Here is a 26,083-nt window from a genome sequence, read left to right as displayed (position 1 = left end):
AATGAAATTCCTGATAGTCTTACTTTCATCATTTAATTTAAATAAATATTCTGCATTACATTTTTATTTACCAGAACGAAAATACATATTCCTACATAACATCATCTCTCTTAGTTTAAAAGATGAGATTCTTTGATTTTCCCTCATTATTCAAGATTTTCACAATGGCGAACAGCTCTGTAGTTCTTTCCTTACAGTTTCTGTCTTGGATTTGGTAATCAGAAAAGGATACAATATCTGAGCACCATGAGCTTGATTATTACCTTCTCTGACTTGTTGTTTGCAGTCTTAAATCAATAATATATTGGTCTCGTTATTTGCTGGCCTGAATTGGTCAAGTCTGTACTCTTAGAATTTTTCCAAGCTACTTTCATATTATTTTTGAAGAACATAACTATCCATTTTCCCTCTCCATAAGAGTACAGTTGCATTCCATTTCACCTGCTTAATGTTCCACTTAATTACAAATCTTGTTCAACTCGTATCCTCAGGTTTTATCCAGATTCTCTGCAGGTTTGAATTTAACTAATTAATAACTTTTCATGTGGAACTTTATCAAAAGATTTGGCATACACCAAAGAGTTTCCTAAAGGTGATTAATATGGCATTACCTTGCCCTTGTGAGCCTTTTTCACTTTAAGGAGAAAATAGATTTGAAATGGCGGCTCATCCATGACATTAAAAACAAACAACATTTCAGAAAGCAATCCCTAATGGATCAGAGAATGGAGGCTGCTAGTGAAATACCCACCATACAAGTCTTCCACTGATAGCTGACATGTCTGGTTAGTGCACCTCAGGTGAATTTTTTATGTGAAAGCTGTGTATGCAGAAAATTTACATATGCAAGTCCACAGAGATCACACAAAGGCTTTCAGGAAGTGACTACAAGTTTAAAAGCAAGGAACGATGAGGGATGATAAAAACAGTGAAGACGGTGTAGGGAAAATCCATATTTAAGGTAGGGAGATGGCCGTGCACAAGATGGGAGGATCATCGACCGTTATCCCTGGCTTTGTTGAGATGACAATGCAAAATGATGATTGGCCTAACTAGGCTGTAAGCTTGGTGCGCAGAGGGGTAGAGTGGTGAGATGAAGACACAGGGATAAAGTGTGGCAATGGAGTCAAATACAGGAATTTTGTGAGGTCATGGAAAGAACAAACCTGATGGGGTTGACAGAGCAAGACAGAATGGGAGCTAAAGGCTTGGTGGATCATCTCAGTTTACAGGCTGAGTCTCAATACATTCCATGAGCCCTTAGTTCCACAACTGAGATCGAGGGAACCTGCCCACTCATTGAACACATTGGCCTTGGAGATTTAGGTGAGTGACCTGTTTAAGCCTAGAGGGCACTGTCATGCTGATAGAGTCATGGCTAGATGCAGATACACCCTCCTTGGCTTCAAATTCTAAAGGATTGAGGCTCACAGACATGTTGGAGGTGCTGGGCACCTCTGAAATGACCTGGCAGAGGGTTTCTGGGGATCCTCTATGTGTTTTCCCCCTCGGATAGGTGTTTGCTGTCACCACCCTATGTCATTGTGAGGAAGGACAACCTGGAGTGAGGTTAAGGTCCCTTGATCCCATGGCCTTGCTGTTGATGCTGGATACCAGTGGGTGGAGCGATGGAGTGCAGGTCTGTATTCCTCTTTAGCTGACCCTGAGATCCAGGTGGATCTGGATCCCAATGGCAGCTGCCGCTATCTATGGACGGAACACGCATGCCACAACCAGTGCTGTATAGATGAAGTTGGTGGACATCTCCAACCTTCAAACCAGTTTGTTGAGTGACTGTGATAGACCAGCATGCTACACCTGTGTTAGCATGTTTAACAAGATACTTGTATTAATGGCTAATACTGTAGAGGCCTCTCCCGTCTGGAGCTGAGCAGGTGCCTGGTCTCTGGCAGTGCCCTGAATACCAGCAATCTGAAGCATTTTGTCCTTGGCCGGCTGTGTAGACATGGTAGTGATACCCTCACTAGGAAGTGCTCCTCAGTCCAACGAGGCAAACATAGGAACAAAGTGTCAGTATCTGAGCTGATGGAGAGTACAGGAGGTAATCTTGCCAGTGCTTCCACCGAGTGGTCTGTGTCTTCTTCCTCAGAGGTGCAGGAGGAGATGTTGACTGGGTGGGGGGCCCGTGTAGATGCTGCTGGTACCTGCATGAGATGACAGAGAATGAGTTACAAAATAAGGGTAGAGAGTGGCTATGTTAAGAATACATTTACAGTTCTGACCATGAGAGAGATGCACCCGCCAGCACAATGACCTGGAGTACAGCTGGTCCTTACCCTCCCCTGTGACTGTACAGACTCTCTCCTTCAAATGGTTTGAGAAGATGAATAAGGGGCATGCCACTGCCTATCTTGGCCTTCTCTGCCAAATTGTGAGCCGTGTTCTCTCACAATGAAGCAAACGGATGCACTGAATGAGATGAATGTGGCTACCATAGCTTGCAGTGTTGGTGCAGGTTCAGGAAAGGGTGCTGAGTTGTTCTAAGTGAGTAGAAAGTGGTTAATTCTCTTGGTAGGCCACAGTGGTGGATGGAGTGGATGAGACCTGTTGTTGGAAGATACTGCTTGCAATGGTGAGAGTGGTAGAACATGAGTCTTGGTGGGACACGAGAGCAAGAGCAGAGATCGAGTGAGTGTGAGGTGGCAGAGAGAAAGGGGTGATATTTATCCTTGTAGAACACAGAAGGTCAAAAACTATTGGTGTGCATTTCTTCAGTCTGTGAATACCGCAATGAGCTGGGTGGCATCTTCTGGGTGGGTCTTTGGCACTAGTTTTTATCTCCTGCCCATTACATGCAGGTTAGCTGTTCCCTTCATGAAGCTGCTGTCACAGCTCTCGCTTGTGATGTTTGAGAAGCTATTATTACTTGCTATTAGTTACAATCAGCAAAATCTTCAATTTCCCTTTTTCTTAAATGCTTCCCCTTTGAAACCATTTGCTTCAATGCACTTAATGCTGTGGTACTGAAGTGTAAGGGTTTTAAGACCTTTGAGTAACTTTGCGACGATATCACATGTCATGGAGTTGCACATCACTGATCATAACTGGCACAGTGTGGATGAATTACTCCACATTAGGCCAAACCAGGTTGAGCTATGTTACTATCTGAAGACTTATATGAGCACACAACAAACAAAGAAGATAGATCAGTCCTTATCTCATGCAACCATAAGATTGAAGCCTGGTATATCGATGATCATCATGTATAGCAGTATTTATTATTAGTAGTGGTAGTAGTAATATTACTATTTGGGATCAGAAATGGATGCTGATGGCACCCACCAGATAGCACTTGTCTGCAGAATACACACAGGTATATTCCAGCTGCTAAAGCTTTCATACCAGAGCTATGTATGTTACTGAAAGTGCCTTTTCCACTCTTAAAAATTCATTTTAACCATAGGCGACTTACTGTTCCTAAGCAATTTAATTACTTTCAGTACCAATTGACTGCAATTTTTTGAAGTTCAATAAGACCAACTCAGCCAATGAAACTCTTGCTACATTGGTAAGATGTCTAATGCCCCATAGGTATGAAAACAATAGACCATAACTAAAAGAAAGATGCATGAAATGGGTAGAATTATCAAGAGATAGCCATTGGAAGTCAATGCATAAAAATAAATTTTCAGCATTATCACTACAATGGCATGTCTTGCATAATGAATTAATCATAGGCGGCAGGTGTTATGACCCAGTCAGTGTCAAAAAATTCATTCGATAATTTAAAAATGAAATACCATTTAGTTTTATATTACAAATTCTGCTTTGAGCATTATTTTGCTCCATAATGTTTGTAGGCATACCTGACTATCCTGGCAGCTACAGAATTCAATTTATGCTTTCTTCTGAACTGTTATGCTTGAGGAGATTTCTGGACAGATTCCTATTGATCAATGTCATGAGTTGAAGAGTGTTTTAGATATTCAACCTCTGATTACCAAAAAAGAGAGTGAGTTGGACCCCTTAAAGATCAACTAGGTTGAACCTCAGGAGATGGTAGAGATGTAAAATGAATATTTTGCGTGGATTTTTACTGTTGAGATAGAAATTGTGACTGGAGAACTCGATGAAATAAATATTGATGTTTTGAAAACAGTTCACATTACAGAAGAGGAATGGCTGAAGGTCCTTGAAAACATAAAGTTGGATAAATCTCCAGAACCTGATCAAGTGTATCCCAGCTTGTTGTGGGAAGTAAGGAAGAAAATCACTCTGCTCCCAGCAAAAATATTTGTATCATCTATAAACATGAGTGAAGTGCCAGAGGACTGGAGGGCAGCTAGTGCTGTGTTACTTTTTAAGAAAGGCTGTAAGGAGAAGCCTGGAAACTATAGACCTGTGAGTCTGACATCGGTGGTGGGGCTAGTTTAGTTTGGGAACATGTTTGGCTGATTGGATCAGAGGATCTGTTTCCACGCTGTATGATGCTCAGACTCTATAACTACAAAAATCTTATGCTAGTTTTACTTCCCAGATGCCTAATTTGTATTATGGACGAATGATCAATCAGTCATGATGGATTGCAGATTCAGCTTACATTGATTTTTTTTGAGATTTAATCAGTTCATATATTTTCAAAAACAAACAATGACAATTGGAAACATGGTAACAATAATTCAGATGTTGGCTGGAGTTGTGCAGATTGCTGATGTTTGCAGAAATGGGAGAATTTCTAACCAATTGTTTTATAGTCCCAATTGATGGCAATACTGGACAAGTCAGTCCAAGATGAGGCCTGGCTTGATAGGGCAAAAGTTTTATATTTGCAATTAGTTTTCTGTGGTAGTCAGTCATTGTATATCTTCACAAGACGCTGCCAATTTACTTTTAACAATTGAACATAGCAGCTTATTAACCAACAAGAAAAAAAAGGACGTTACACCGTAGAATATTTTTATGAAATGGACTTATTATAAATATCAGAAAGAAAGGTTCAACTCATTTATTTTCAATAACAACCTTCAAGGCATTCAAACCTCAGTGAAGGGTCACCCTGGCCCTGCTTAAAAGCTCCTGTTTTGTTGGCAATAATATAATATGCTTCTTTTAAGCAGATTTCTGTGTTTTCTTACTGCTGTTGTTATCAGTTTAACTGTCATCCCAAAACAAATTGCAAACGTAGCTGACTTATTATTTAAAATGGGATGCTTAAACTCATGTTTTCTGCAGGATTCAGTTTCTGGAGTTTTCTTCAAAGCAACTCGAGACTTGTTTTCATCCCTGACTGTTTTGGAGACAGGTATTAATAGCACTTTTGCTGCTAAGGATGTCGTCCCTCTGACTGAAACTTGGCTGTTTTTGGATTTTTCTGTCTTTTGTGAGAATAGACTTCTGTTGCTAGTCAACAGCAGGTTTTTAGTTTTCCCCTATCCGATTTCTCCAAATTTATCAAATTAATCATCTCAAGAACTTAACCGCTTCATCAAAATACATGTAAACAAATAAATTATCGGACATTTCATCACTTTTCACTTAAGATAAAAATGAAGCTAAAGCTGAACACACATGAAATAGGAATATAAATCATACTTAAAGAAGTAAAATGTTCTTCCACTTTAGTATCCATGCTGTCACGCATTAGTAATGTCTTATGAGCCTTCATCACAACTATTCCCTGTGTGAAAAACTAACCGTGCGGTTATATTTGGCATGAAAGAGTGATGCAGCACATTCCATGTCTTAACTATGTTGAGGCTCAAAATGTAAGAGAATATACATCCTCAATCTCTCACCTGCAACACAAGCTGGTTAATCATGAAGCCATCACCATATTCCCCTCACAGCACTCTGCGTGATGGACAAATCCGCAGGAAATCACAAGTGAGTCCTGCAGCATCCTGGTCCTAACCACGATGCCATTCTAATTTGCTACTGTCCTACCATCGGATTTATTAGGTGCATCTGAGTTCTGCTGCAAGAGGACCATTCCCCAATTCAGACGCAAACCAATTTCTAGGCTTGTGTTTTCAAAGATTTCTTCACATATGTAAGATGCAATCTCCATGAACGAAACTAATAATAAGGGAAGAAAATAGTTTTTTTAGCTGCACTATTTACAAAGGGCTGAATAGTGAAGTAGAGTTGGATATTGTCTATGTATGTGTGAAAACTGTCATTATGTTTTCAAATTATTTTGCTGAGTAATAGTACATAGCTGAAAAGATGGGCCTGGAAGCAGACCTTTGTGTGGGAAAAGTACGGGCAATGATGTGGGAGCAGAAAAATAAGTCATTTTTAGAAAGGATACACTTTGTCGAAACATTTCATCATTCACTCATCAAGGCAATTCACAAGAATGACCAAACAAAGGGAAATGAACAGAGGAGAGTGCTAATTGGTTGGCGAATGGGTTCTGATTGGTAAAGGCAGTACCGTGGGAATGTATGAATTAGATGAGAACTGCCACTGAATGTTGTTTTCCCTTTACTTGGCCATTCTTGCAAATTGTCCCAATGAATGCAATACTCACATTCTAAACTATCAAATTACATTGCATTTGATAAACTGTCTACACGTAAATAGATAAGAAAGAAACTAGGTGCATGCAGTCCCACCTACCTAAGTGATGGCGGAAAGGCTTCAGAGTGAGTTTGTACAACAAAGCATGTCAAAAGCTGATTGAGAAGGAAAAGAGGAATGATTTAGGTTTGCTGTATTCATTTAGGATGCTGTCTGTGACATCCATAAGACCAGTTGCAGCATTATAACAAGAGTGCAAATTTGTTTGAAGGAAATCATAGAATATGATCATTACGAGCATTTATTGCCTATTCCTTATTTTCCTTGAGAAGGTGACGGTGAGTTGTCTTGTTGAACTTTTGCAATACTTGGAGTCTAGGGATACCCACAGCGCTGTTAGGAATCCTGTTCAGGATTTTGACCCAGTGTTAGTAGTTGAACACTAAAATAGTTTCAAGTCGTAGTGGTGAATGGCTATTGGAGGGGAATTTCAGGTGTGATGTCCAATGTATCTTCTTGATCTTTAAGATAGTAGTGTGATCACAGGTTTAGAAGTTGCCTTAAGTAGTTGCTGCAGTGCGTCTTGTTGAGGTTCAGGTGTTGCCACTGAACAACAGTGGTGGAGGGAGTGGATGCTCTTCGATGTGGTGCCAATCAAGTGTGCTGCTTAGTTCTGGATGGTGCCAAACCTCTTGAGATTTATTGGAGTTGTTTTCATCCTGGAGAGTAGGAAGTATCCCAATATATTCTTAACTTGCACCTTGTGGATGGTTTCAGAAGCAAACAGGCAAGGTCAAGACAGAAGGTGAACTATCTATTGCAGAATTCCTAGCCTTTGACCTTCTCCTGCCACTACGATCTTTACATTGCTCGTCCAGTTCAGCTTCTGATTAGTGGCAATTCTCAAGATGTTGATAGTGGAGGAGTCAGAGATGGTGATATCATTGAATGTCAAGGGGTGATGGTTGGATTCCCATTTGTTAGAGATGGACATTTCCTAGCTCTTGTGTGGCATGAATGTCATTTACCACCAGTCACCCAAAACCTGAATGTTGTTCTTGTTTCACATGGACACAGACTGATTCATTATATGACGACTCGTGAATGATGCTGAACATTGCATAATCACCAGCAAAATTTCCCACTTCTGGTGTTATGATGGACGAGAGATTATTATTGAAGCAGCTGAGAATGATTATGTCCAGGACACTATTCCGCGGAACTCCTGCAGGGATGTCCTGAACCTAAGATGACTGACCTCCAGCAATTAGATCCACAATGTACTCTGTGCTAAGTATGGCTCCAACCAATTTAGAGGTTTCCCTCTGATGCCCGTTGACTCCAGTTTTTCTAGAGATCCTTGATGCCATATTCATTTAAATGTGCCCTTAATGCCAGGGGCTGTCACTCTCACTTCACCTCTGGGACTTAGCTCTTTTGTCCATATTTAGACAAAGGCTGCAATGAGGCAGGTGACCTTGCTGAAACCCAAAGTGAGCATAAATGAGCAGTTATTCTTTCACAAGTGCTGCATGATAGCATCGTCAATGACCACTTTTATCATGTTAGTGATGATGGAGAGTGGAAGGTAACTTGTTGAATTTGTATTGCTTTTTAAACAGTGGTTGGCTTATTTGGGCAATTTTCCACATTTGCCTGGTAAATCCTATTACTGTAGCTGAACTGGCGCAACGTAACTAAGGAACAATAAGTTCCGGAGCACACACCTTTGGTACTATTGCTGGAATGTAGTCAGGCCCCATTACCTTGGCACTATCCTGTGCCTTCAGCTTTTTCTCAATGTGTCATGGAATCATTCAAAATGGTTACAGACTGATATCTATGGTGCTGGGGACCTCCAGAGGAGTGGATTATACACTCAGCACTTCTTGTTGAAGTTGAATTTGTAAGGAACAGTACCTGAACAGAGTCAGCCAATTACAGTATCAGCTAATATTAGAACTGGGAGGGGAAGTAATAGAAGCAGTAGCTTACTGAAAATAGTTGGGGGAACAGAGAATGATGTCATGGACAAGATTAGTTCAGTGAGAATATAAGGGGAAATTGAGGAGAAACTAGAGAATGTTGAGTATTCAGGGCACACATAAAGAATATAGGTTTGCCATTAATCTACATTGTCTGTACTTTTAATTCATTTCCTATTGAATAAGAACGAGTGCAAAACAACAACGAATAATTTTATGAAAAGCTGGGTTTGAGAAATGATAAAGGCCTTCCTTTATGGCAGGCCTCATCAATTGCTGCAGAGAAGCTAACCATAAATATACAGTAGATTTGTAACATATGACAACCATTCAGACGTCTTCTTCACTCACAGTTTTTTAAACTGAAACAGTCCAAGCTCATATGAAGTAAAGCCTGGCCAACATGTAGGCTTCTAGAATGTGACATCTAACATTCACAACTTACAAATGCCAGGAAATGATTATCTTCAAGAAGAGAAAATTTAAATGACATTATCGCCTCTCAGTCCTCCACCATCAACATCCTGGTGTTATAGTTTATACAGATTATATTTTTACTCAGTGATGGTTTTATTACGTTGTGTCCAGCAGGACTTCTTAAATTGGTGTAAATGCTTGGAACAGGTGAAAAAGATCCGACTAACTGTCGAGTTGCAAAACTTTTAAAATCATTTTATTTTACATTTTGGAATACCAAAAGCATGTCTGTGCCTCTGAGTGCAAAAAATATTGACACTTATAGTTTCAAAAGTTATTTATTAACATTACCCCAATGTTCATCATTATAGCATTACCACTGTTCACGCAATTCGCCATTATCAGAGGGGACTCTGTAGCCTGTCAGATTGATATACAGTTCCAAATAGGTGTTAAGGTTAAAGCGTTCTTGATGTGTGGTTTATAAGCACAATTATTCATTTATGTCAAGGATTACATACTTGAGGGGAATTTAAATGTATTGAATAGTCTTTCATCAATGCATGTGTTTTGCTTTGATGTAATGAAGCCTATAGTTGATCCTTAAAATATTACTTTATTTAATCTCAGCATGGCTCCGCAAGTGCTGGATACTAAACAAGTAAACATTAAAGGTTTAAGGAAAAAGGGTGGCATATGTAGGGGCATGGGTTTCCATGGGAGCCTGGGGGCCGTGGGGTGAGTGAAGGACCATTGGTTGCTATGGAATGTGTGACGGTGCTATTGGAACTGACAGGAGAGGGGTTGGCTTGTATTACCAGCAGAGGGATATGGGGGTCAGTAATGCAGAGCGCCATACTGAATAAAACAATTGGGACAGCATCTGAGAGCACGAAAGTGCACCTTTTAATCAGCCCATTGCAGCACTCGGAAGCCTCGCCGTGCACCTTTATCTGCTTTCCAGAGCTAGTGGGCCTGGCGGCAGCAGATACCCACTCCCAAGAATGAAAATCCTGCAATCTGGGGCGCTTTTTCCTGAGACAGGTGGATAATAGCAATACAGAGTGTTTTCCAAATCTGAAGTTGAAATTGCATATAAAGAATGATTTGACAGAAAATGCAGTGTCACTGATTGTTCTGCTGCTTACTCTTTTGCCCCTTTTGCCTTCCTCCCACTAAACATTTAACCCTGACTCTGTCAAGTAGTGGCTCGATTCCATTCCCTTCCCTCTCTGATCAGTGAGCTGTGATGCTGCTCATTGACAGATTATCAATCCACTTTAAAATGAGATCTGACCGTGCTCGTGGTTCACAACTGTTCCTAATTACTCTGCTTATAAACATTCACAATATTCTCTTTGCCTCAGAGGCTGGAGTATTTTACTAAACTATTGAAAACTTAATAGGATCAGATACAATTGATGAGGGCGTGACGCAGCTTGTAAATCAGAAATGAGTTGAGCAGGTGTTCCTCTGCTCAAAATGACCCAGAAGTGGGTCAGCAGCGAACCACAGAGACTCCATTGATGGCTTGTGTGGGAGGTAGCAGCTGGTAAAAAAAATAGAAATGTCAACCAGATACTTAAACTGCAAACCCTGTCCATTAAAAAAAAGTGGAATTCATCCCGTGCAAAGAAAACAAACCACATGACTAAAGGTTAAGACTACTTAATTATTTGGAGTTTCTAAACCTTACATTGAGAGATCATTTTGCAAAGCTTGTCGTGTATTTGCCTGTTATTAGGAACTGATATTGTAAAACAAAGGGGAGAATGAAGGTGACCAGAATCCATGTTTGAAGATTAATAATCCAGGAAGCTATTAGAATTGGTAATGTTTTGATGAGGTGAAGTTGAGCATAATACAATGTGCTGTCTTGTTGAGATTTTTTATTTAGGTCTCTTAAAATAAAATCTGAGTGACATCCAGACTGTGTTTGCTGGAGATAGTGCAAGGCTATTATTTTGAATGAATGAACTGAACAGGTGGCTGTGTAACAGAACAACAAATTCAAAGATTTTGTTTCTCTTGGAAGAGTCAAGAAGAAATTGAGCAAACAGAAATTTTAAGGTGCGAGAAAAGACAGTGACATTTTTCCCTTGAGCTAAAAACTTCTCCATTTATTTATTAGCTGAAATAAAATAGAACAGCCCAAGGTGCTGCTCAGGAGCGTTATGAAGCACAATTTGATATCAAGCTACAGAGGAGGTCTTAGAACAGGTGGCCAGAAGCTCAAACAGGTTTTAAGGAACATCTTGAAGGAGTAAAAAGCTACAAAGACCCAAAGAAGCTTAAAGAGGTTATTCCATGGTTTTGGGCCTAGATGGCTGAATTTATGGTGATCAATGCTGGAACAAGTAAAAGCTGGTACGCTCAAGAGACCAGCATTAGATGAGTGAACATACCCAAGGGTTGAGAGGCTGCAGAGGAAGCCAGAGATAAGGAATACAAAATCTTGAACCTGTTTAAAATCAAGGCTGAGAATTTTAAATTCCAGGCATTCGTAACTGGGAGCCATTGTACTGTGTTCATCCAGCTCCACACTTTGTAATCTCGCCATTGTAGTTGAGTTAACACAAGTACAATGGGCGCACTTGGAGGAATTAAAAACACAGGCAGCAGAGTTTTGAATAAACCCCAGTACATGGAAAGTAGAATATGGAAAGGCAGCCTGTTATGCATTGGAATCGTCAAGTCTACGGGTAACTGACTTGAGTAAGGATTCCAATGGCACATGAGCTAAGACGGGGTAGAGTATCACGATCCTATGGATGTGGAAATGTGTCATCTTGGTGTCGATCTAGATATAAAAATGGGGGTGGTCTTCAGGTTAAATAGATCTCCTGGGCTAGCTAACCACCTTCCCACCCATCGCTAGCATGGACCTTACAGTATGTATGCCATGTGAAACAAAATTAACAGGCAACTAAGCTTTTAAACATGCCAACTAATTCAAATAATACATTGCTCAGACCATGGTGTGGGAAGGCGTGTGAGATTCAATCAGTTTTTTAAAAAATAATTATACGGGAGAAAAGTGGGAAGAAAGGTTTTCACTCTGTGGGAGCCGACCCAGGGTAGAATAAAAGATTGACTATAATTCTAATCTAATAGTAGTTACTGAGCCTATGGAGCTGTGTCATTATGCTGTCAGATCATGTGGAGTGGGAGCTGAGTGTATAAAGTTCCAGAGATGTCCTCCCACTCTTGGCCCTGCACATGCATTCAGCAAAGATTGGTGATGTTCATTGATAAGAGTTTGGATTAAGTTCTGTTAGTAACCCAGATATGATCTTACTACATGGTGACAGCAGGCAAATATGTGCAGGTTCAGTGGAATAGCCATGCTACATTGTCCACAGTGTACAGGGATGTGCTGACCATGTGGATTAGCCACGGGAAATGTGGAGTTACGGGAACAGGGTAGAGGTCTGGATCGACGTGGAACGTTCTTCAGAGGGCCTGCACAGACTCAATGGGCTGAATGGCTGCTTTCCACACAGTAGGATTCTATGATTCTATTCATGCCATTAATGAATAATGTGAATAATTGAGGCCCTAACAAACATCCTTTTTTTTAAATTCCCTACGGTGCGGAAACAGGCCCTTTGGCCCAACAAGTTCACACCGACCCTTGGAACATCCCCACGCAGAACCATCCCCCTATAACCCACACACTCCAGAACACTACAGGCAATTTAGCATGGCCAATCCACCCAGCCTGCACATCGTTGGACTGTGGGAGGAAACCAGAGCACCCGAAGGGAACCCACGCAGTCACAGGGAGAATGTGCAAACTCCCCCAGACAGTCACCCAAGGCTGGAATCAAACCTGGGTCCCTGGCACTGTGAGGCTGCAGTGCCAACCACTGAGCCATTTTGGGACACTACATCCTGCCAATTTGAGTACCTATCCATTATCACTACTTTCTGTCGCCTGCCACTCTACCAATATCCCTCAGTTCCCTGCGCTTTTACCTTAGTTAACAATCCCTTATGTGGAACTTTATGAAAAGCCTCCTGGAAGTCCAAATAAACGACATCCATAGATATTCTACTGTCCACTATCCTCAGTTATCTCTTCAAAACATTCAGTGAGCTTTGTAAGGCATACCCTACCTGTCTTGAATTCATGCTGACTCACCCTGATTAACTAAAAAATATCAAGGCATTCCCTTACTGTAACCTCGATTATAGACTCCAACAATTTCCCCACCATAGATGTCATGGCAACTGCTCTGTAATTCCCTGCTTTTTCTCTTTAACCTTCTTAAAAACCAGTGTGACATATGCAGTCTTCCAATCCAGAGGGATGGCTCCTGTATCTTAGGAACCCCTGAAAGATTATAATTAAGATATCTACAATGTGCTCCCTGCTTCCTTTAACACCTTTGGTTGGAAATTATTAGGCCCCCGGGATTTGTCAATCTTTAATTCCAATAATTTCCTCATTACCCACGTTTTACTTACATTAATTTTATGAAGCACCTGCTCCCAATCCACTCTTAATTTCCTTTCCACTTCCTGCAAGCTATCCTCCTTTTCCACTTTAAACACTGAGGAAATCGAATTATTCCACATACCTGTCATTTCCCTGCAGTCATTGACTATATTCCCACTTGCAGTCTTACGAAAGTATAACATTTCTTCTATTTGATTTTGATGTCCCTGGCAAGTTTCCTTTCATCGTTCCTTTTAGTAGCTCTTATAAGCTGCTTCGTGGCACTCTGTGATCTTTTGTGTCTTTTCCATTCAGCAATACCTATGCTGTGTTTGCACTTTTGTAAGCCCTTTCATTTAGGCTTATGCTGTTCCTTATCTTTTGAGTTGACTGTAGCTGTTCTCTCTGTGAAGTGGAGCATTTCCCTCTCAGGGGAATAAACTGATTTTGTTTTATGTGCTGAGTGTTTCTTTAAACAACCTCTACTGTTCTTCAGTTGTTTCACCTGTTAGCAAATCTTCCCGTTGCTGTGGGCAATCTCTGGCTCATCTCACTAAAATCAGCTTTGCCCAAATCTAAAACTCCATTGCTTTCAAATGCAACATTGGAATCGATTATGTTATGATCACTATTAGATAAATGTTCATGTGCCAATTATGTTGCTAATCAAATCTGGCTCATAATTCATTACTAAATCCAATGTGGCTTGCCCTTTTCGTTGGATCCAGGACATTATGCTATATGAAGCTATCCTGGATACATTCAGAAAGTCACCATGTTTTTAACAAATGCTTGTCTGCTTTTCCCAAAATATGTTAAAGTTAAAATAGCTGATTAATATTGCTCTGGCTTTGCTACACTCTTGCCTGATTTTTGCATTTTTGCAATCTAGCCCTTCAGAGCTGCTATTAGTGGATCTGCACCCAACACCAATTCAGTTTTAGATCATTTACTCTTCCTTAATTTCACCCATTATGTCTCCATTGAATGCCTTCTCCTCATTATATCCTCCCTCACAAATGAAATGTTTTTTCTACTCTACTCCATCTGCTATTTTTCCTTTCATCCTGAAAACCGTATGACCTGGTATATTCAGTACGTGGTGCCACCGTCTTGCATTATGTCTTAGAAAGAGCTACTGTAGTATAACTTTCAATTTGAATTTGGGCCTGCAGCTTACTGGATTTATTCCTTATGGTCCATGCATTATTATATAGAACTCTTATTTGGGCCTTGCACTGTATCCTGTCCCTGATTTATCAGTGAGATGGCACAAGTCATTTATAAAATGCCTTTTGGCTCCTGGTTGCTTTGTTTAAAATTTTTCTGCTCTGTGAAAGAATTTGATGATTTATTCTTTGACTTATTATTTCTCTTTTTTAGTTAATCAATACATGTCTTATGGTTTTGCCATTCCCAGCTACTTCTGAAGCAGGATACCAGTTTCTCTACTGTTCTATTATGTTGTTGATTTTGAAGCTATATTTATTCCCCTAAGCCTTTGTTCCCCACCCCCTGCCTAGCCCTCATTTATTAGTTTAAAGTTCTCATGACTCTTCTTAGCCTTTCCATGCAGAAAACTGGGCCAATCCATCCATCTAAGGGCAGAACAAGGGGAAAGGCCTGAAGAGAATCCCAAGTGGCAGAATAGTTCACAGCCAAGCCAAGAAAGGGACTGTAAAAACAGCACAGAAGAGAGGGAGCCCTAAAATAGCTGGAATGGTGGAAAATTGAGATGTCTTCAGGCACCGTAACACACTTAGCAGAAACATCCACTAATTGAAAAGACCTTCCCTTTAACGGAGCCTCCGGGTCACATGGAAGGTTCTGATTAGGCCATGTATTAGATCAATGCTGTGTCCAATTTTGGGCCCCACACCTTGGGAAGGACATACTAGCCCTGGAATGTGTCCAGTGGAGATTCATACGGATGATCCCTGGAATAGTAGGTTTAGCGTATGATGAATGGCTAAGGATCCTGGGATTGTACTCATTAGAGTTTAGAAGGTTGAGGGGAGATCTAATAGAAACTTACAAGATAATGTATGGTTTAGAAGGGGTGGACGCTGGGAAGTTGTTTCCGTTAGGCAGGGAGACTAGGACCCGTGGGCACAGCCTTAGAATTAGAGGGGGTCAATTTAAAACAGAAATGAGACGACATTTCTTCAGCCAGAGAGTGGTGGGCTTGTGGAATTCATTGCCGCGGAGTGCAGTGGAGGCCGGGACGTTGGATGCATTCAAGGCAGAGATCGACAAATTCTTGATCTCAGAAGGAATCAAGGGCTATGGGGAGAGTGCAGGGAAGTGGAGTTGAAATGCCCATCAGCCAGGATTAAATGGCGGAGTGGACTTGATGGACCGAATGGCCTTACTTCCACTCCTATGTCTTATGGTCTTACGGTCTTAATTGCTGCCAACATTTTAACAGATACCGCACTGCTTCAAACCTAAATCAAAACACAAAGACCAGGTCAGTGTACAGTTGTATATGCTTGCAGCAATACTGACATAATTTGTATTAAACAGGGTGCAGAAGAAATCATTAAATATGACAACATGATTGGGACCATCAACTCTTACTTTAGTTTTGAAGTGTAAATCTTTCATAGAGCAGAAACATTGTAAATAGAGCAACCAGGAGCCAAAATGCATTTTATAAATGACTTGTGCATCCCACTGATAATTGCCAATATTGACAGATTGACACAACATTGACATGATCTTACAAGAGGGTTGTTTTGCTCAGTTGGGGAATGATTGGCTTGCAATGCTGAGGTTATCATGAGTGACATTCCTTCTTAACGTCTCCTCTTGCCTGAGCTATGTTGACCCTCAGGTTAAACCACCACCAGTCATCTCTCTCTGATAAGACAGCAGCCCTATGGTCTGAGATAATAAAATGTGAGGCTGGATGAACACAGCAGGCCCAGCAGCATCTCAGGAGCACAAAAGCTGACGTTTCGGGCCTGGACCCTTCATCAGAGAGGGGGATGGGCTGAGGGTTCTGGAATAAATAGGGAGAGAGGGGGAGGCGGACTGAAGATGGAGAGAAAAGAAGATAGGTGGAGCGGAGAGTATAGGTGGGGAGGTAGGGAGGGGATAGGTCAGTCCAGGGAAGATGGACAGGTCAAGGAGGTGGGATGAGGTTAGTAGGTAGAAGATGGAGGTGCGGCTTGGGGTGGGAGGAAGGGATGGGTGAGAGGAAGAACAGGTTAGGGAGGCAGAGACAGGTTGGACTGGTTTTGGGATGCAGTGGGTGGAGGGGAAGAGCTGAGCTGGTTGTGTGGTGCAGTGGGAGGAGGGGATGAACTAGGCTGCTTTTGGGATGCGGTGGGGGAAGGGGAGATTTTGAAGCTGGGGAAGTCCACCAGCCCTATGGTCTGGTAGCTCTATGGTGACATTACCTTTTAAGGGACTACACCACAGGGTGTGCTGAATGAAGCTCTGGCAGAATTTTTAGTCAGAGGAACTTTAAATAGCAATGGCCATACATTTATGAGAAAGGCTGAAACTTACAAGTGAAAGAGGCTTTTTTATCATGGGAACAGAGAATTTTCCTGAAGTCAGACTGCAGATTCTGATGTGGCTCTGAAGTCTGTTCTTCAGAGGGTTTCTAGTTTGCTAGTAAGACACCAGCCAAACTGAAAAGTGGGCCCAATTCCCACTGTTGCTTCTTGTCTGTGTTGTGACAGCAAATCTTAACACCAGAGCGAACCATGACCAGCTATCAAAATTGAATACCATGCATGCTGCATGTCATTTTAGGATCGTTTGCAGAAACAGCAATCAGAGATTTCTACCCTTAGGATAAAAATGAAAAAAAAACTTCAGTATGGAACTGTCTGGGAAGGGAATGCTATGCATGAATGATTAATATTCTTTTTGGGGAAATATTAGACTCTCACAATGATTTCCAATATGCAACCATCATGAATAATGTCAAGTAATGTTAAATTAGATACAGGATCAGAAATATCCTTTCTTTCAATTCAGTCCTGAGATTGAAGCTTTGCTTTCTCATACCATCTTCTATCAACCTTCGAAGTACAGGAGAAATCACAATAATTGCTCGAAGCCAAAGGTATGCTATCCTTCACTACGAGGGAGAGACATATCATTGGTATTGTGAATATCATTCCTAATCAACATTATTCCTTATTAAACAAAAATACTTATGTAGCTTTGAATGTACTGTAACTACTAGCTGTAGTAGAAATTGAAGTTGATTCCTTACTCTAGGTTTTAAGCTAGATTCCCTAAGCTAGTCTTTACTGAAGAATTGATGTCTCGAGGACCACAGGAGGATTTTTAAAATCATTTCCTTCTCTTTGAGGAAAGGCTAAAAGAAGTAAGCACAACATGCATGAAAAATGTTGGTGATCAGCTGCATGTTGATGTTCTAGACCTTAATCTTCTCCATCAGGGAAGAATGGAAAAGTATGATATGACCACTGAGGCAGATGATCTGTTTGATGAAGAAGCCCTGAATATTGATACACTGTTCGACTACACTGTTAATGATAGTGAAGTCTCTAAAAGATATAGGTTTATCCACTTATTTTCCTGAGCACACCAATCACAGCAGCAACCACTGGAAAAAGGCTCTTGAGGCAGGATAAGATTTTTCCCTACAAATTGGATCGAGCAAATATTGAATGGGCAGAGAATCATAGAATCTCTACAGTTTGGAATCAGGCCATTCAGCCCATCAATTCCACACTGACCTCCTGAAGAGCATCACACCTAGATACCCGCATCTCTGTATCCCTGCATTTCCTATGGCAAACCCATCTAACCCCCACATCTTTGGACTGTAGGAGGAACCCCCTCATGTAGACACAGGTAGAATGTGCAAACTCCTCAGAAAAAGCCACCCGAGTGTGGAATTGAACCTGGAACCCTGGTGCTGGGAGGCAGCAGTTGCTAACCAATGAGCCACCATACCACCCAGAGCTTGTTAACCTGCGAAACTGTTAGAAGTAAGCAACTGAGTAAGCCATTGAAGTCCACAATTTTATTTTCAGTACTGAAAAATGCAGAAGCCTAAACTACAGAGTTTCAAGCACTGAACAGTACCTTAGAAAAGCTTCCAGCCAGGTATCAAATTAAGTCTGCAAGTATTAAAAATAAGCAAGAGTTTGAGAAATCTAACTTGACAATTGTTGAAAAAATGCCAAATGCTGTAGTTGAACTTTTAGGTAAGTCTGCAATCAGAGCGCTATGCAGGGAGATTCAATCGACCTGGATCCAGAAGTCCATTCTGCTGTAGATTTTGCTTCACTCTTATTTTTTGTTGAAGTTACTGAAATGTCATTGCCTGTACAGGGATAGCCTTGAGCTCAAGCAAACATGGAAGTGCTACCACTACCTAGAGAAAGGGAAATCAAAATTTAAAAACAATAAAGCATAAAATAGCCTCATTGCCCTCACCACCACACCCCCTCACTCCTCCCAATTCTACCCATTCCCCCAGTTAATGCCAGCTCATGCCTTGTACCTATTCCATAAACCTAATAAGCTCGATGCCAACCTATGGCCCAGTACCCACTCCTTAATCCTGCATATCCTCTAAGACAACCTATCGCCGATACTCATTTGTAACCTTCATAACACCACTGTCTACCTGTGTCCCTATACCCATGACTCATAATCCTTGGAGCAGTGGGCAAGTTCTTGGCTCCAGAACTGCCTTCAGAATGCACTTAACTTTTCTTTTCATCCAGCAGATTCATCCCTGGGGTCAGAGTTCAATGCCTAAAGTACTGGCAGGAAGAATTCTAGCAGATTGTCTTCCTGTACACATTTTTTCTTTGATTAGTCATCATTATTGTTGCAATCAGGCCTTTGAAAGTGTCATATCTGAGGTGCCAGCTGTCATGAAAAGCTGCCATTCCACTTCACCAAAGTATTCACTTTTCAGGGAAACATCTGACACTCCACCTAAAAGAGCGAGGATGCTGGTGGCATTTGATGCCTCAGGAGTAAGCTGTATTGGGTGGAGTCCAGGTGGAAGGAGAGTGTTGGAACTAGGCAAAGGGGTCTGTAGGATGTAACAATAGGGTTTCCCTTGTCGTCATCCACTGACCTACCAGCATCCACATCCAGAAGATCATGAGGCACCTTTTCCGCCACCTCCGCACCACCCTTTTCCCTGGCCAACATCTCAGACGCAGAAACAAAAACAAAGTTGCTGGAAAAGCTTAGCAGGTCTGGCAGCATCTGTGAAGAAAAAAAACAAAGTTAAAGTTTCAGGTCTGATGATCCTTCCTCAGAACGGTTTTTATTTCAGTCTCTGGCTTGCAGCAGTGTTCCAGCGAATTTCAACTCAAGCTGGAAGAACAACTCCTCATTTTCCGCTTGGAGACCCTGCAGCTCTCCGAACTCAATAGCAAATTCAATAATTTTAGAGCCTAAACTTTCCAGTGTTCTAGCTCCCCCCACGAACCATCCTCCTGCAAACAACCCAGGCCTTGCTATCACACAGCCTGCCATTACACACTACCTATGGTTAGTCACTAACAACCCCATTAACCGCTATTCACCCTCCTAACCAGATTGTTATCAACTCCTTTGTCTATCTAACTGTTCTCCTCTCTTTTATGGCTCTATCCTTTATCCAATCATTTACTCCCCAACCCACTCAGCTCCCTATTTTCTGCCTATAAACCAACGTTATTTCCCTGCGTTAAGGGCTTATTGCAAGCATCAGTTCTGAAGAAGGGCCACTGGATCTGAAACGTTAATTCTGATTTTTTTCTTCACACATGCCGCCAGGCCTGCTGAGCTTTTCCAGCAACTTCTGTTTTTGTTCCTGATTAACAGTGCCTGCAGTTCTTTGGTTTTTAAAGGCGTCGTGAAGACCAGCTTGGGTGCCCACTACTCCTTCAAGGTGTTCTTGCAGGAACTACTACAAAAGGATAAATCCTCTTGAGCAAAGGTACATTGTTTATTTAAGAGCTCCACTGGATCATTGTGTACTGATGACGAGGTCTGGATTTTCATCAATGTGATGGATGTACGGGATTGGGAGAATTCCCAGCTCTGCGAAGCCAATTTTCAAAATGCCTGATTAAACATGAGATTTTTGGTACAGGGGTGGGCTGTTTTAGAAGTTGAAGCAGGGAAATTCAGAAATAATGTAGACAATGCCGAGTGCAAGCGTGGACCCTGAAGGAAATTCTGCCTTGAGGTGCCAGCCCTATCCCCAAAATTTAAAAACAACAAATAAAACATAAAATAGTAATCCCCTCCATTCCCCCAATCAATACCAATCAATGCCAGCTCGTGCCTTGTACCTAGTTCATAACCTTCATCCGCTCTAAACAAACCTGTGGCTCAGTACCATTCCATAAATTCTGCATACACTTTGTGTCAACCTATTCTCCAATACCCATCCGTAGCCTTCATAACCTCAATGTCAACTGTACACATGGCCCAAAATCCGTCAAATCTTCCATGCCAACCAATGCTCCTGCATCCACCCCAATAGCCCTTTATAATTCCTATGTCAACCTATGTCCCTTTACCCATTCCACTATTGCTCATGACCTCCATATCAATCTATGTCCCTCTGGTTATCAGCATGGCCATTTATAGCCCCCATGCCAACTTAGTTCTAACTGATGCCAGCCCATTCTTCCACACAGACCCCTTTGGTTTTGCACCCAACATGCTAACTCACAATGTATCCACCATGGGCAGACCTGAGTGTCCATGTTGAGAAACGACAATGTAAAGGACTTATTGCAGACTTCATTATATTGAAAAAAATTCTTTAAAACCCATTTCCTACATTCACATTCTTTCAACTACATAATGGCTTTTAAGAACAAAAAATCCATTCAAGTGCATAAACCTTTATAACAAAGAACAATAGAAATCATCTCACCACTCCAAGGATTCTCTCACTACAAAAACTGTCAATCCACCTGTGAAATGGCAGGCAGTACTAATCTGATAATGGAAGGTCTCAGGTTTATGTCAACAGAAAGAGTAAGATAACAACTCTTGATTTTATTGTTTACACTCCAGAAATTTTTCTAAGATTTAAAGTAAATAATTGGCCTTTATTACAAGATAATTTGAATGCAGGGGAAAATATGCTTTGCTGCAGTTATAAAGTGAATACTCTGGAGCTTTGGTCTCTTTATCTAAGGAAGGACATATTTGCCATAGAGAATGTGCATTGAATATTCACTAATCTAATTCCTGGGTTGGTAGAATTCTCCATCAGAAAAGCCTGGAATGGGGCCATGGGATCAGGTCCAAAACCAAGGGTCACAATTTCAGATAATTTCAAACTCAGATGAGACAGAATGGGAGCTCAGTCAATGAATGAGTTTTAAGATTGAGATTGTGATTGAGATTGATAGATTTCTACATGTTAAAAGCATCAAAGGATGCAGGGATACTGCAAGAAAATGACATTCAAGTAGAAGAACAATCACGATCTCATTCAACAAAGGAGCAGATCAAAGGGCTGAATGGCCTACTCCATTTTTTCCTGACGTTCTTATATAGGAATTTTAAATGTCTTGGCAATTTGACAGCTCCCTTTGATAGTTCCTTAACATTTTTGTCAGGTCCTCGTGACGACAGTTTTAGATCATTTTAATTAACTTGACTAGTAACATGTTCAAGTGCCTTTAGACACAAAAGTACCTAAAATTTAGAATTCTGAAGGAGACACGAGATCTTCCAAAGGTGCTTTGGACAATATTGAAAGAGTCACCCTACATTTCCAATGGGAAATGCACCAAGCTCAGACCTGCTCTTAACAGCTCTACTTTGCAGAGTTCACGCTTCACATTTCCCCAACCACCAAAAACTAATGAGAGATGTAGCATCTATTAAGCTAAGGGCCAGGTGGCTCTGTGAAATGCATAAACGTGAAATATGAACTATCCCCATTTCTTCCCTGCCAAGAATTACACTTGCCATGTTTGAGGACGTTATTTCTGATTTTTAGACCTTTATTTCACCATGATGCAGCTCTCTGTCATGACAAAAGTCAAGGCCTGAATCTCTTTTCTGATCCAATATTTTGGAGCAGCTCGTGGTGGAGCCCACTAGGGAACAGACAATACTGGATTTAGTGTTGTGCGATGAGGCAGACTTGATAAGGGAGCTTCAGGTGAAGGAAACTTGAGGAGACAGTGATCATTAGATGATAGAATTTACTCTTCAATTTGAAAGGGAGAAGATAGAATCAGAGGTAATGGTATTACAGCCGAATAAAGGCAACTACAGAGGTATGAGGGAGGAGCTGGGCAGAATTGACTGGAAGAGGAGCCGAGCAGGAAAGACAGTCGAACAGTAATGGCAGGAGTTTCTGGGAGTAATTCAGGAGTCGTGGAAAAAATTCATTTCTGGGAAAATGAAGTAAGGTACAGGGAGAATGAGGCAACTATGGCTGACTAAAGAAGTCAGGGATAGCATAAAAGCAAAAGAGAAAGCATATAACATGGCAAAGGGCTGTGGGAAACCAGAGGACTGGCAAGCTTACAAACAACAACAGAGGGCAACAACAAAAAGAAATAAGGAGGGAGGAGATTAAATATGAGGGTAAGCGAGCCAGCAATACGACTGAAGATTGTAAGGATTTCTTTAGATATATAAAGGGCAAAGAGATGCAAAAGTGGACATTAGACCATTGGAAAATGATGCTGAAGAGACAGTAGTGGGGAACAAGGAAATGGCTGAGGAACTGAATAATTACTTTATGTCAGCCTTCACAGTGGAAGACTGGAGTAATCTCCCAAAAATTCAACCAAGTCAGGGGGCAGAGCTGAGTATGGTGGCCATCAACAAGGAAAAGTTCTAACAAAACTGATTGGCCTGAAGGTGGATAAATCACCTGGATGAGATGGACTACACCCCAGAGTTCTAAAGGAGACAGCTGAAGAGATAGTGGAAGTGTTACTGGTGATCTTTCAGGAATCGCTAAGAGCCAGGCAGGGTCCCAGAGGGCTGGAAAATCGCTAATGTGACACCCCTGTTTAAAAAGGGAGTAAGGCAAAAGATGGAAAATTACAGGCTGATTAGCCTAACCTCAGGTGTGGGTAAGATTTTGGAGTCCATTCTAAAGGATGAGATGTCTGAATATTTGGAAGTGTGTGGTAAAGTAGGGCAAAGTCAGCATGGTTTCATCAAGGGGAGGTCATGCCTGATAAATCTGCTAGGATTCTTTAAGGAAGTAATGAGTAGGGTAGATCAAGGAGAGCCAATAGATGTTCTCTACCTGGACTTCAAGAAGGCATTTGACAAAGCGCTACAGAGGAGGCTGCTGAATAAGCTAAGGGCCCATGATGTTAGAGGCAAGGTGCTAACATGGATAGAAGATTGGCTGTCTGACAGAAAGCAGAGAATGGGGATAAAAGGGTCTTTCTCAGGATGGCAGTCGATGACAAGTGGTGTTCCACAAGGGTCAGTGTTGGGACCACAACTTTTCACTTTATACATTAATGACCTAGATGAAGGAGCTGTGGGCATTCTGGCTAAATTTGCAGACAATACGAACATAGGTAGAGGGACAGGTAGTATTGAGGATGCGGGGAGGCTGAAGAAGGATTTGAATGGGCTAGGAAAGTTGGCAAAGATGTGGCAGATGGAGTACAATGTAGGAAAGTGTGACGCTATGCACTTTGGTAAGAAGAATAAAAGCATGGACTATTTTCTAAATGGGGAGAAAATTCAGTACATAGAATAGTATAGCACAGCAAAGGCCCTTCGGTCCAACATGTTGTGCTGAACTTTTACCCTAAACCTAAGGCCTATCTAACCTCTACCCCTACCTTATACTATCATCCATATGCATATCAAATAGCCGCTTAAATGCCCCTAATGAGGCCAACTCCACTACCCTCTCCGACAAAGCATTCCATGACCCGACCACTCTCTGAGTAAAGAACCTACCTCTGACATCTCCCCTATATCTACTTCCACTCACTTTAAAACTATGCCCCCTCATAATAGCTACCTCCACCCTAGAAAAAAGTCCCTGGCTGTTCACTCTCTCTATACTTCTGATCATTTCGTACATCTCTATCAAGTCACCTCTCATCCTTCGTTGTTCTAAAGAGAAAAGCCCTAGCTCTCTCAACCTTTCCTCATAAGACCTTCCCTCCATTCCAAGCAGCATCTTGGTAAATCTCCTCTGCACCTTTTCCAATGCTTCCACATCTTTCCTATAATGAGGCGGCCAGAACTGGACACAGTGCTCCAGATGTGGCCGAATCAGACTTTTGTATAGCTGGAGCATAACTTCACGGCTCTTGAACTCAATCCCTCCATTAATGAATGCTAACATATCATACGCCTTCTTAGCAACTCTGTTCAGTTGAGTGGCAGCTTTCAGGGAACTGTGGACATGAACCCCAAGATCCCTCTGTTCCTCCAAATTGTGAAGAATCTTTCTGTTAACCCTGTATTCTGCTTTCAAGTTTGTCCTTCCAAAATGAATCCCCTCACACTTTTCAGAGTTAACCTCCCTCTGTCACTTCTCAGCCCAGCTCTGCATACAATCAATGCCACTTTGTAATCTAGAACCGCCGTCCACACTATTCACAATGCGACCCACCTTCGTATCATCTGTGAACTTGCTAATCCATGCTTCCACTCCTACATCCATATCATTTACAAAAATCACAAATAGAAGAGGACCCAGAACAGATCCTTGTGGTACACCACTCGGAACTGAGCGCCATGTTGAATATTTTCTGTCCATTACCACCTTTTGTCTTCTAAGGGTCAGCCAATTCTGAATCCAATCTGCCACATTTCCTGCTCCCATACCTCCTTACTTTCTACATGAGCCTACCATGGGGAACCTTATCAAATGCCTTACTAAAATCCATGTATACCACATCCACTACTCTACATATATGTACATGTTTGGTCACCTCTTCAAAGAATTCAATAAGATTTGTAAGGCATGATCTACCCCCCACAAATCAAACAAATCAAACTGTGCTTATCCAAGTGATCATAAATCCTATCTCTCAGAGCCCTTTCCAATAATTTGCTCACCACTGAAGTAAGACTAACTGGTCTGTAAATTCTAGGATTATCTCTATTCCCTCTTTTGAACAAGGGAATGACAATTGCTAAACTCCAATCTTTCAGTACTATACTTGTGGACAGTGAGGACAAAAAGATCATCACCAAAGGCCCTGTAATCTCGTCCCTCACTTCCCATAGAATCCTTGAGTACATCCCATCAGGCCCAGGGGACTTATCTATCTTCAAGTTCCTCAAAATTTCTAGTACATCTTCCTTACTAGCATCCACCTGCTCTAGCCTACCAGCCTGTTTCACTCTGTCCTCCCCAACTACAAGGTCCCTCTCCGTTGTGAATATTGAAGGAAAGTGTTCATTAAGGACCTCTCCTATCTCTTTAGGCTCCGTGCACAAATTCCCTTTACAATCCATGATCGGCCCTACCCTTTCTCTGGCCATTCTCTTATTCCTGATGTATGTGTAAAAAGCCTTGGAGTTTTCCTTAATCCTATCTGCCAAGGTTTTCTCAAACCTCCTTATAGCTCTCCTAAGCCCTTTCTCGAGATTCTTGTTGGCATCGTTGGCATTTATTTTGAGAGAACTTGAATATAAATGCTGGGATGTAATGCTGAGGCTTTATAAGTCACTGGTCAGGCAACATTTGGAGTATTCTGAGCAGTTTTGGGCCCATATCTCAGGAAAGATGTATTGTACCTGGACGGGGTTCGGAGGAGGTTCACGAGGATGGTCCCAGGAATGG

Source organism: Stegostoma tigrinum, chromosome 1, assembly GCF_030684315.1.
Source record: "Stegostoma tigrinum isolate sSteTig4 chromosome 1, sSteTig4.hap1, whole genome shotgun sequence".
Taxonomy (NCBI): domain Eukaryota; kingdom Metazoa; phylum Chordata; class Chondrichthyes; order Orectolobiformes; family Stegostomatidae; genus Stegostoma; species Stegostoma tigrinum.
This window is presented reverse-complemented; position numbering follows the sequence as displayed.